Raw genomic sequence first — 11,830 nt, 5'->3', positions numbered from 1 at the left:
AATGCATTCTGCACCTACCATGATCTTTGGTTTCACCATTTCCATTTCTAGCATTGTGCAAAATCACTATCTATATGTCAACCACCAGGTCCATACTATTTCTCTGTAGCTGCATAAACTGAAAACATTTTCATGTATTTTTTCCTTTAGAATAGTTTTGCAAGCATAATCTCTGAAGACATTTCATATATGCCAATACATAAATGTAATCCTCACCCCTCATCAAGGATGCTTCTATTTCAACAAGCAGAGACTATTCCACCACGTGGCGTACAATCAAAATGCAAAGGAGTAGTGGCCTGTCCCAGTGGATGCTCCTATAAAACAATTCTTGCAACAAAGACTAGGTGAACATTTATGAGAGTGGGGTGGAAAGATTTTTGTTTCCCCATTATGTCGAAGGCACACACAAAAAGTCTCACAAATGTAACTTCTTACATATGAGCTAACCAAGAATGAAACCAACAGACATGCAAAAATGAAAAGGCCTCAATGTAAGATTTCAAAAGCACCTTTACGTTTATGGTTTCAAATTGTTTTCGAATAGGAAAAATAGAAATTTCTAATATTTAAAGAGGGAAAAGTATGTTTCTCCTTTCACCGGAGCTCTGGTGAATCTCCAAGTTGCTTTTCTAGTAATGGAATTTAATTTCCAACATTTGAGCCAACCATTTACAAAAAAAAGTGTGGCAAATGTTGTGCTATATTTGGCTATATCTATATTTTTTTTCCTATTTGCATGCGATTTCTGACATTGACAGGAATCTCAAGTGGTGAACTCATGCGCTATTTATTAAACGTTGTTGATGCATAAAAAGTTAGAATGGGAAGTAATATAGAAAGATAGACTTATGTTGATGAATTTATAAATACTTTCATAGTTTTCCAAATGATGAGAACGTATATGGCCCATTTACTTTAATTTGTATTTTATTTAGATAAAATACAAGATTGCTTGGTGAAATACAAATGTAGTTAAAATAGAATTACAAATAACTAGTACATGAAGTTTGTGTTCCAAAGATAGGTATTTATATCTGAAAAATCTGGCAAAAGTCTGTTTAGACTATACAGTTTTGCAACTATGCTTGAAGTCTGCTCTTTTTACCTCTTTGATTGGTAGCCCAGGACATATTCTAAAAAATGTAATTTATCAATAGCTCAGAATTGTTAAGATCAGCAAACAACTGACAAAAAAAAAATGCACCACTCACTGTTGGTGAGAATGCTAATTGGTATAGAAACTCTGAAAATCAGTGGGCAGAATCCTTTAAAAAAATCTAAAATTTACCCTTCCAGGTGACACAACTAAACTACTCCTTAACATATTCCCAAAGGACATAACATCATACTCCACATTTCCTCGTACATTACTGCCCTATTCACAATAGCTAGGAAATAGAAAGAACCTAAATATCTTTCAAAATATGGACAGATCAATAAAGAATATGTTGTACATATACCCATTTAATTATTATTTGTCTGTAAAGGAAATAAAATCATGAAGCTTTTGGTAAATGAATAGTGGTAGAAAAGACTATATTGAATGAGGTAATTCAGAACCAGAGAGATCGACTATGTGTTTCCTTTCACCTATTGTTCCTTGTCCCAAGTCATCAGACTTAAGTACATTACATAGAGTAACCGCAGGAGGACGGACAGTGTGAAATGACCTGGGGGGTACAAGAGAGGAAGAGCAGAGTAGAGTTAATATGAAAGAAGTAATAGAAAAACAGGGAGGGGCCCCGACTGGGAAAAGGGAAGTCAATATAAATGGAGGGGTCACAAGGACAAATAACACTACCACCAATGTAAGGTCATTTGATAAAACCTCAAGATATCATATTGTTTCTATTTAAATAAAATTATAACACACATGCGCATGAACACATACACACACACACACACACACACACACACACACTTTATACCACTCATGTGGCAATTTTGTCCATTCTAATAGGAACCATAATACCAGACCTGAGAAACCTCATTTCTTTTTATTATTATTATTATTGGGTATTTATTTCATTTACATTTCCAATGCTATCCCAAAAGTCCCCCACACGCTCCCCCACCCACTCCCCCTTCTTAGTCCTGGTGTTCCCCTGTACTGAGGCAAATAAAGTTTGCACAACCAATGGGCCTCTCCACTGATGGCCGACTAGCCCATCTTCTGATTCATATGCAGCTAGAGACACGAGCTCCGAGGTGGGGTACTGGTTAGTTCATATTGTTGTTCCACCTATAGGGTTACAGACCCCTTTAGCTCCTTGGGTACTTTCTCTAGCTCCTCCATTGGGGGCCCTGTGATCCATCCAATAGCTGACTGTGAGCATCCACTTCTGCATTTGCTAGGCCCTGGCATAGTCTCACTAGAGACAGCTATATCTGGGTCCTTTCAGCAAAATCTTGCTAGTGTATGCAATGGTGTCAGCATTTGGAAGCTGATTACGGGATAGATCCCCGGATATGGCAGTCTCTAGATGGTCTATTCTTTCATCTCAGCTCCAAACTTTGTCTCTGTAACTCTTTCCATGGGTGTTTTGTTCCCAATTCTAAGAAGGGGCAAAGTGTCCACACTTTGGTCTTCATTCTTCTTGAGTTTCATGCATTTAGCAAATTGTATCTTATACCTTGGGTATTCTAAGTTTCTGGGCTAATATCCACTTATCAGTGAGTACATATTGTGTGAGTTCTTTTGTGATTGGGTAGGTTACCTCACTCAGGATGATGCCCTCCAGGTCCATCCATTTGCCTAGGAATTTCATAAATTCATTCTTTTTAATAGCTGAGTAGTACTCCATTGTGTAAATGTACCACATTTTCTGTATCCATTGCTCTGTTGAGGGGCATCTGGGTTCTTTCCAGCTTCTGGCTATTATACATAAGGCTGCTATGAACATAGTGGAGCATGTGTCCTTCTTACCGGTTGGAACATCTTCTGGATATATGCCCAGGAGAGCATTTCTTATAGGTTGGCATGGCAGTCTAGTGATTCCGAAAACATCATTGGCCTAGCTGTTAGCCTTGGTTGCCTCTCAGAGCTTGAAGGTAAGTACCTATTATTGAAGGCACTATACACTTAGGATATAGAACTCAGATGATTACATCTGTCTAACCTGAAAGTCTCTTTCCTGTGATCAACTCATCAGTTCGTACTCTCATCAACCTGAGACATTTGAAGCCACAGTACTGACTCTTGCAACAAGGTATTTATAAAAGTGCAATAAACAACAGGTACTTGTTGATAGAAACCTGTCTAACAGGATGTAAGGCTGCCTGGTACAAGAAACTTAGCCAGGTCACTGTGAATAGTGAGGCATGGAACTTGTAGGGATCCTCCCAACATCATCTTTTTCCAAAGGACACTCAAAATGTCATATATTGCCAGGCAGTGCTGGTGCACGGCTTTAATCCCAGCACTTGGGAGGCAGAGGCAGGCAGATTTCTGAGTTCGAGGCCAGTCTGGTCGATAAAGTGAGTTCCAGGACAGCCAGGGCTATACAGAGAAACCCTGTCTTGAATAAACAAAGCAAAACAAAACAAAACAAAACAAAACAAAACAAAACAAAACAAAACAAAACAAAACAAAGCAAAGCAAAGCAAAGCAAAGCAAAGCAAAGCAAAGCAAAGCAAAGCAAAGCAAAGCAAAGCAAAGCAAACCAAACCAAACCAAACCAAACCAAACCAAACCAAACCAAACCAAACCAAACCAAACCAAACCAAACCAAACCAAACCAAACCAAACCAAACCAAACCAAAACAAAACAAAACAAAACAAAACAAAACAAAAATGTCTTATCTTGGTACCCACAGGGAAATATAGCTTAAAGTATAGCTCATTATAGTCTCATCTTAAAATGGAAACCATTACAGAAAAATTACATCTGGACACAATGCAGGGATAAATGGATAGTGATCAGCCTTGTCTCAATAGATACAGCTGAGCTCAGTTCCTGCAACTGTAGACCAAGAAACATTGAGGGCGAGGTGACAGTAAAATCAGAAGAGTCAGAATGCCAGGAATTCTACTGTGAGATTGTCTCTCCTAGAAATGAGTGTATAAACATTATCTGAACAATGCCTTTATCAGTAGATAGACTAGCACAAAAGGGGGAAAATGATTTTCATAGTCCCACTTCTAGATAAAATCCTACAAGAAACTAATGACTGCTGAGAGAAGGAAATTCAAAGTGGTTAACCCTGAAACTCTAAAAGCACAAGCAACTCAGCAGGTTGTATCTATATCTTTGTCCTTCGTGTGTGTGTGCACGTGTGTGTGTGTGTGTGTGTGTGTGTGTGTGAATCAATAATGCAAGAAAGCAATGATATCAATTTGAAGTGAGAGACTTGGGAGAGGCTGGAAGGAGGAAAATGAAACGGGAAATTGATGTAATTACTTCTTAATTAATATATATTAAAACAATAGTGATAATAATAGCTGATTCCAAACCTGAAAAATGTTTAAATATTAAGCGTCAAGACTCCATCGCAACAGTAAAAGAAGACTGTTTAGACTTTAACGCTAAAGAGACACATCAAAGACTGTTAACACAGGACAATATACCTCAGGCATTTTCTATGAGTAACAGATGTAGTATAATAAATAAAATATCTTTTAATGCATTTATATCTATGGCAATTTTTCCATTTGAATTTCCAGAAATGTGTAATTTAGGCAGATAAGTTATTAAGTTTGTGAGGTTTGTGAAGACACCAACTTCACAAACTTATTGTTCATTGAGACATATTTCATGTTTTCCAACTTATTCTTTGAATCATAAATATGTACAAAATATGCTAGGTGACATTGTATTTCTACTTCTATATTAAGTATTCCCCAGGGATATCAAACTAAAGAGCAATTAGATGTTTTCTAATTAATTTTCATTTTCAGCATTTTAGCTAAAACATCAAAGGTGCTAATAAATCCATCACTACATAACAGTTATGGTCTTATAGGCTCTGTAACTCCTAATGTAAAGTGAAGGGTTATTCACCAATTAAAATACTTTATTTATAACTCAAAAGAAGTTGAGCACTTTTAAAAGTGGTTTTTAGTTATTTTGATTTTTAAAAAAATTTACTGGCAAATAGTATTGTGTCTAGCACAGTGTTGTTTAATGATGCCCATTTAGGTGACACTTAAATGAATAAGCATGTTAAAAGTCTTCCTTGGATATTGAATATTAGAACTTCACAGTCGTGATAATTATGAAATTGTTCACTGGTTAAACTGGAAAAGTTTTATTGGCTATGTTCAAAGCACATGAAGAGGGTGTCATAGGAAAGAAATAACTCGGTACTTCTGAGATGTTCTAACTCCATGTAGATGCTTTCGCCATATCTGATTGGGGAGATTAGAAAGGTCCATTATCTAGGCTTTAGAGGGAATAGTTTTTCCTGACATCAAGATTCCTGGGGAAGTTAACTGTAAGTACATCAGGAACCGTCATGTTTCCAATCCTGCCTTTTATTCTCCTAGAGCTGTGAGCCAGCACATTTTTGATGCTAATAAAGTAGGAAGAATTGCCATGTATTAAACAATATAAATGACATAGCTTTGCCTTTAAGCAGGGATTAAATCACCAAAGTTCAGAGCTTGTCTTGATACAGATATCCAGGAAGATCTAGGCCAGTCAAAAATTGGCTTTTAAATAAATTACTAATTCTCCATGATGAACTCATACTATCCCATTCTCTTGATCAGCCTCAGCCTCTTTTATGAAATATATTCACACTACCCTTGAGTTCCTGATCATGTAAGAATACAGGATTACACTTAAGAATTAACCTTGGAAACATGTGTTGTTAATTCTTGCAGAAATCCCTAGTCCTGACACTCTTTCAACTCAGGATGCTATTTCTAATTTTGAAATAAGGCACTGACAACCTAACTAAACAACATGTAATGAGAGTTCCTTAACAATTTGTTCTTAGTGTTTAAAAGTCTAGCTTATGGAGCATGGTGAATTTAATGAATATAAATGACAGTGACCCAAAATAGAGCTCTTACTTATGTTCTCATTTTTATAGAATTGCCAATTCCATTCATTGTCTCATTTTGGGCTTTTCTTCGAATGTTAAGGAATATCGACAAGTAATCTAATCTACAATTTGCTTATACTACAAATTGAAGAGAGAAAATCCCCAGAGATGAATTCATCATTGTCCTAATATGTTAGTGTGAACATCACAAAATCTAGCTCTTTTTCTAACATGGTTAAAGTCTTTTCAACACACAAAGCTGTACATATCTGGTGATTTGATAACTAATATTATGTGTTTTAGAGTGGGCACTTCTGTTACATGATTATTCAAAATTTACATCCTCCACTTAAAATGGTTTCAATGTCTCATTTTGATCAGAATGGGCAAGATACACTCTTTCCAAGTAGAATTCGTCACTCCAAAAATGATAGTGGGCCCAGAGTCTAGGGTGTAATTGTAAAGCTGTATTATTTTCTGTAGAGTGAGATTACTTAACTACTTGTCTTTCTTGATAGTATTCAGAGGAGAGTTCTAGCAACAAAAGAACATAAACATTTTTTTTTATTGGCAAGAACATTTTAATGATTCTCTTCATTCTGATGAATAACTAGTATTAGAAAATCAAACAAATATGAAATAAAGACAAAATTACATAAAATAAGATACAAATGTCACAGCTGAATCATTGTACTGACAGTGTGCTACTCCAAAAGATGTACACAATCAATCTATAAACATCTGATTTCAATTTAGTTTTGTATATCATTGGCTTAGGTTTTACAATAGGTTTCAAGAATTATTACCCTTTAAGGGTTCCACTAAAATGTTTAAAATTAAACATTCCTACTTTAAAATGTTATACCAAGGTAATGTCTTAGTTTTGTAAAATACATGTAAGATTTTAACACAGGGAGACAATATTCTTATTATAAAAAAAACTCCTTCACTATTTTTATAATTCCACCAACATAAAGTTACTGCAAAATAAAAGGTTAGGAAAGACAGGTCAATTTATTACTTCCTTTGTGCAAGCAAAAGCTAGACAAGAAAAACTGCATTTTAAATTTCCCATGATAAATTGAGTTACAATGTGTATAAATTTTATCTAGGTTTGATTGTTTTGATGCTATAATAAAAGAAAGACATATATCTAATAGAAATAACTTCTCAAAGCTAACAAGCATTTTTATTAACTGTAGGGTAAAACACTCTTTCTTAAAAATACTGCAGCATGAGAGTTAAGGTAAATTTTACTTAATTTTTATCTGAATGCCATGCAAAAGTTCTGAAACAATAATTAAATGGTCACAAACTATGCACAACTACGGAAGAAATATGTTGTGCAATCATGCCTAAAGTTAGAAAACTTGCTCTAACAGTGACATCAAAACAAAGTTGTTATTCAAAAGAAAACAAAACCACCCCAACAAGGAAGTGATACAGATATAATTATTATTTTGAATCAAATTGTTTCAACCTCTTTCCTCAGGTAGTACACAAGATCTCCTTTTCTTTTTTTCTTTTTGGATTTTCAAGAGTTTCTGTGTAGCCCTCGCTGTCCTGGAACTCACTTTGTAGACCAGGCTGGCCTCGAACTCAAGAGATCCACCTGCCTTTGCCTCCCAAATGCTGGGATTAAAGGTATGCGCCAAAATTGCCAGGCAAGATCTCTTTTTCTAAATGCATTCCCTTTTAACTATAAACTTAGAAACACTATTTGGATACCAGTTTTTTATTGCCAAAAAATGTTTAGTATGTTCTTGCTTCATCAAAGCCTGAAGGCTAGATTAGTATCTTTATACTTGTTGCCTGAGGCTCATAGTATCTTTAATAGTTATCTGCTAATAGCAGTATGATAATTCGTGCAAATAGGTTGCTTGCTGTATCAAAGAGCACAGTATAAGACTGATGCCCATGGAGGCCAGAAGAAGGTCCTGTGTGTGATGTGAAGATCCTCAAGTATTTAAGATGCCACGTGGATGCAGGGAATTGAACCCATTAACTAGTGCCCTTAAAGGAGCTGTCTCTCCAGCCCCCATACAGATCCTTTATTAACTAAAACAATAGACTAATGAAACTTTGTTAGGATTCTATTAACACCAAAGAGTTTGAGAAATAAAGACTTTCAACTTTCATTTTGATCTAAGTTTATCTGTGTCATCTACAACTAATGAAAATGAAGTATAACACATAACCATTATATGTAAAACTCTTCATGAAACTCTTAAAATGGCTCCCAAGAATTAAACTACTAAATTAACTTAACACATAACATTCAGGTATTCTAAAATACAGACTGTAATTTTCCCGTTGTATATTACTTTTCTTGTCTTGACCAAAACATGACAGAAACAACTCAAGGGAGGTAAGGTTTATTTTGGCTCACGGTTTCAGAGGATACAATCTATAATGGCTGAGGAGGCAGCAGTGGGAGTATGGGACAGAGGTGGTTCATATGTCCTGACTGGATCAGACCAGCAGGAGTGTATGATCCTTAAAGGCTCACCCCTCAATATGCTAAAGGTTTCACAGCCTTCAAAATAGAGCCCTAAGTTGAAAGACCAACAGCTCAAAACAAGCCTCCAGGTACATTTCAGATTCAAGCCGCAACACACACCTTAATGTATTTCAACGAAGCTACACATTCACAATTTAACAGATACAGTTTTTCATCAGGGATTCATCAGATATCACCCATAAGAGTGTTTAGACTGTAAATCAGATATAATTTTGTCAAAACACCATAAAGAGTCCTTTAAATAATCAGGAAAGAGATTTTAACATTATTGCTTACTCTTATGATGAATTTTAACCAAATTGTAATTCTATAATCTTAGTTTATTTCCTATAGACTTAAATTATACTGCTTGCCAGGTAATGCAAGTATTGAAGCAACTTTCTAAAATTAATTTAACTGCAAATGAATTATAAACTCAGCCAGCACACACAGACGGTTTGACTCCACTGCTTCAGAATTAGTACTACAAAAAGTAACCACTGCATAGGAAGAAACAAAGTCTTTTCCTTAAAGATTTTCAAGAATTATAATAACAAAAGTTCATGGAGAGGCCAACTCAGTTTTTTATATACCACTTTGCTTTCCCATTTAAGGGAAAAAGAAGTTATCAGGATTAAACAAAACAAAACTTCTTTCACTTCCTGCTTATAATAATTTATACTAAAAAATACTGCAATTATACTTATGGTTTCTTTCCCTCCCTTCAAGTGTAAGGGCAACAACTATAGTTCTAGTGAGGAGACTTGAATAATCATATTATGTAACTCGAAAGGAAGATAGAGGCACAAAAATTGAACAGACTTTGGCTTTGAAGAACCTCATGATAACCCCAAAATGACAGACTAGAAACAACGAAAGATTCCAGCAGCAAGCAACCATCTCTCACACACACACACACACACACACACACACACGTTAAGAATTCTGTTCCTCTTCTAATCAATCAGCTATATCTTTTTGTTTCTCCTGCTTTTTGGTTGTAGGTAGCTCAAGACTTGCCCACTGCATGGGTTCCGCCTTTCTCATAGTGATCTCAATCTTTGTTGCAGTCATCGTTACGTAACTTCGTTTAACATCAATTACACCCCACAGTTTCACATTTTGATGAAATTCTTTCTCTCCTTCAAATACAATGTGTACATTTAACAAAGTACTATTTGCTTCAACTTGACTGAGTTCTGGTAGGGAATTTTTAGCATACACTGAGATGGTAACTTCACCCCCAGTCTGATGCCAGTCGTGTCTACAGGGAACAACTTTTTTCCCTGCATCCTTTTTAGTCCATACATGCTTCCCTCTTGTACAGCCCTCTTGGGCTAAGAATGTATTAAAATCTGAAGTTTTTCTTCTACAACAGCTCCAATATTTCATCCCCTCATGGAAAATAGGTACTCCAGAATGTTATACACAGACTTCTTCTAGACTCTGTAGACCCTGGTATGTCTTTGAACACCCTCCATTTTTACAGGAAGTCCCAACCTTAATTTCATCACTGTCTTCTTCTTTTTTATCTTCTTCACTCCCGGATGACAGTTCAAGTTTATCAAGTGCTTGTTTTAGGGAAGCAGATATTTTTAACTCCAAGTTTGTCATTGGTTCATCTGGGCTTGGCCTTTTTATTGCTTCTACTGGCTTAGGGGCTTGAATGATGTGCTCCTGAAATTTGGGTTTTAATTCAGATAGTTCCTTCTTCTCAGTAGTCTTGACTTCAGGCTTTACCGGTTCAGGTGGCTTCTCACTATTATGCCTACCTTTTGTACAGCCTACAATGCTTAAGAAGTCAGAGAAATCAGTTGTCCTTCTTTTACAGCAAGACCAACCCTTTAGGGCATCATGAAAGACAGGAACACCTGGGTGGTATGTGCAAGCATCGTCCGAGTTGGCCTCTGGGTCGAAACGCTGGCCACAGCCGCGGTTGTAACGCAAGAGCGCCATTCCGTCTTCCCGGCGAAATCCAGACCACCCGGGACTAGAAGTGAACCACCGCAGCAATCATCAGCCCTACTGTTCAGGCCGCAGCTAGCTTCCGGAAGCCCGAACATAAACATTTTTAAGAACATATATTTTTGCATTATTATCTCTACTTCTGTACATGGATTGGTTCATGTAATTTATGATGTAAAAAATCACTAATGGTTACATGCAATTTATTTATACAAGTTCAAGAAAGTGTAATACCACACAGAAACATTGAGAAGGAGTTGATAATTTTAAGGATGGAGTGTTAAGTGTTAAGTAATATCTAACGGAAGATATTGCTTCATTATTCTCACCCACTCCTCTCTCTCTCTCTCTCTCAAAATCCTCAGATATTTGGAGGATATTAATCATTCTGTTAAAAACCCTGAATTGTGTTTCACCTCTGCATAGTGTTTTTGGTAAGATGTTCTCACACGTGCAGAGGACAAGAATTTCAGAGCTGAATTAAGAAATGACCCATAGTTTAGATCTTACAACCACTCTTATAACTGATCCTTTCCCAGTTGCTACTGCTTCTTTGCTGCCACTGGTCTATAGAATGCTAGAGTTTTCTCAGTCCTTCAAAGTCAAGGATGTAAGTTAAACTTAACTTTAGGCCCAGACTTAAACATCATTGGTAAAAGACCTAGTTAGACATTCATAATCTTGTTAGTTATTTTTCCATAGGTAGATATATATTTAATATTAATGTATAATTAATTATTTCACTGTATTATAAGTATTTTTATCAATAAAAATTATAAGAAATGAAACGAAAAATATTGACAAAACAAAATAAACCTTTTTTTTTTTTTCTCCCAGAGCTGAGGACCGAACCCAGGGCCTTGCGCTTACTAGGCAAGCACTCTACCACTGAACTAAATCCCCAACCCCAAAATAAACTTTTTGCCTTAACATCATCTTCATAATGATACTGAGGACAAAATATAAGGAATAGGGAAAAATATAAAGTCTACTCAATTCAAATATTCTGTTTTATTAGATATTAAATATGAGCTGGAAAAGAAAGTCACTGTGATACAATTACATAAACCTTCTGATTGTAGCACTATCAGTATTTGAATTAAATATATAATTGCTTATTTATTTATATACTGCGTACTTAAAAAATTGAAGTGATTTTATGAAAATGTGTTGGCAGTCCTTGAATATAATATAACACAGAATCATAATGTGGTTTTGTCAATTTAATAACAATGCCAGAATATTTAAAGATATTCATTGTCATAGCTATCCACGTATTCTGAAACATTACTTACATAAGTGGTATATTATCTGTGCAGCATTTCCTCCATCCGATTGGTATTTGACATCATTATGCATTGTATTTTTATAAGA

The 11,830-nt window shown here is 35.7% G+C and overlaps 1 pseudogene; it reads right to left on the bottom strand.

Annotated features, from left to right (window-relative positions):
• Nucleotides 1–8,350: 8,350 nt before the first annotated feature.
• Nucleotides 8,351–10,541, bottom strand: LOC110300821 (cysteine and histidine-rich domain-containing protein 1 pseudogene; annotated as a pseudogene).
• Nucleotides 10,542–11,830: the final 1,289 nt, after the last annotated feature.

This window comes from Mus caroli, unplaced genomic scaffold, assembly GCF_978045245.1.
Source record: "Mus caroli unplaced genomic scaffold, Mus_caroli_1 scaffold_10, whole genome shotgun sequence".
In the NCBI taxonomy this organism is placed as follows: Eukaryota; Metazoa; Chordata; class Mammalia; order Rodentia; family Muridae; genus Mus; species Mus caroli.
This window is presented reverse-complemented; position numbering and strand designations above follow the sequence as displayed.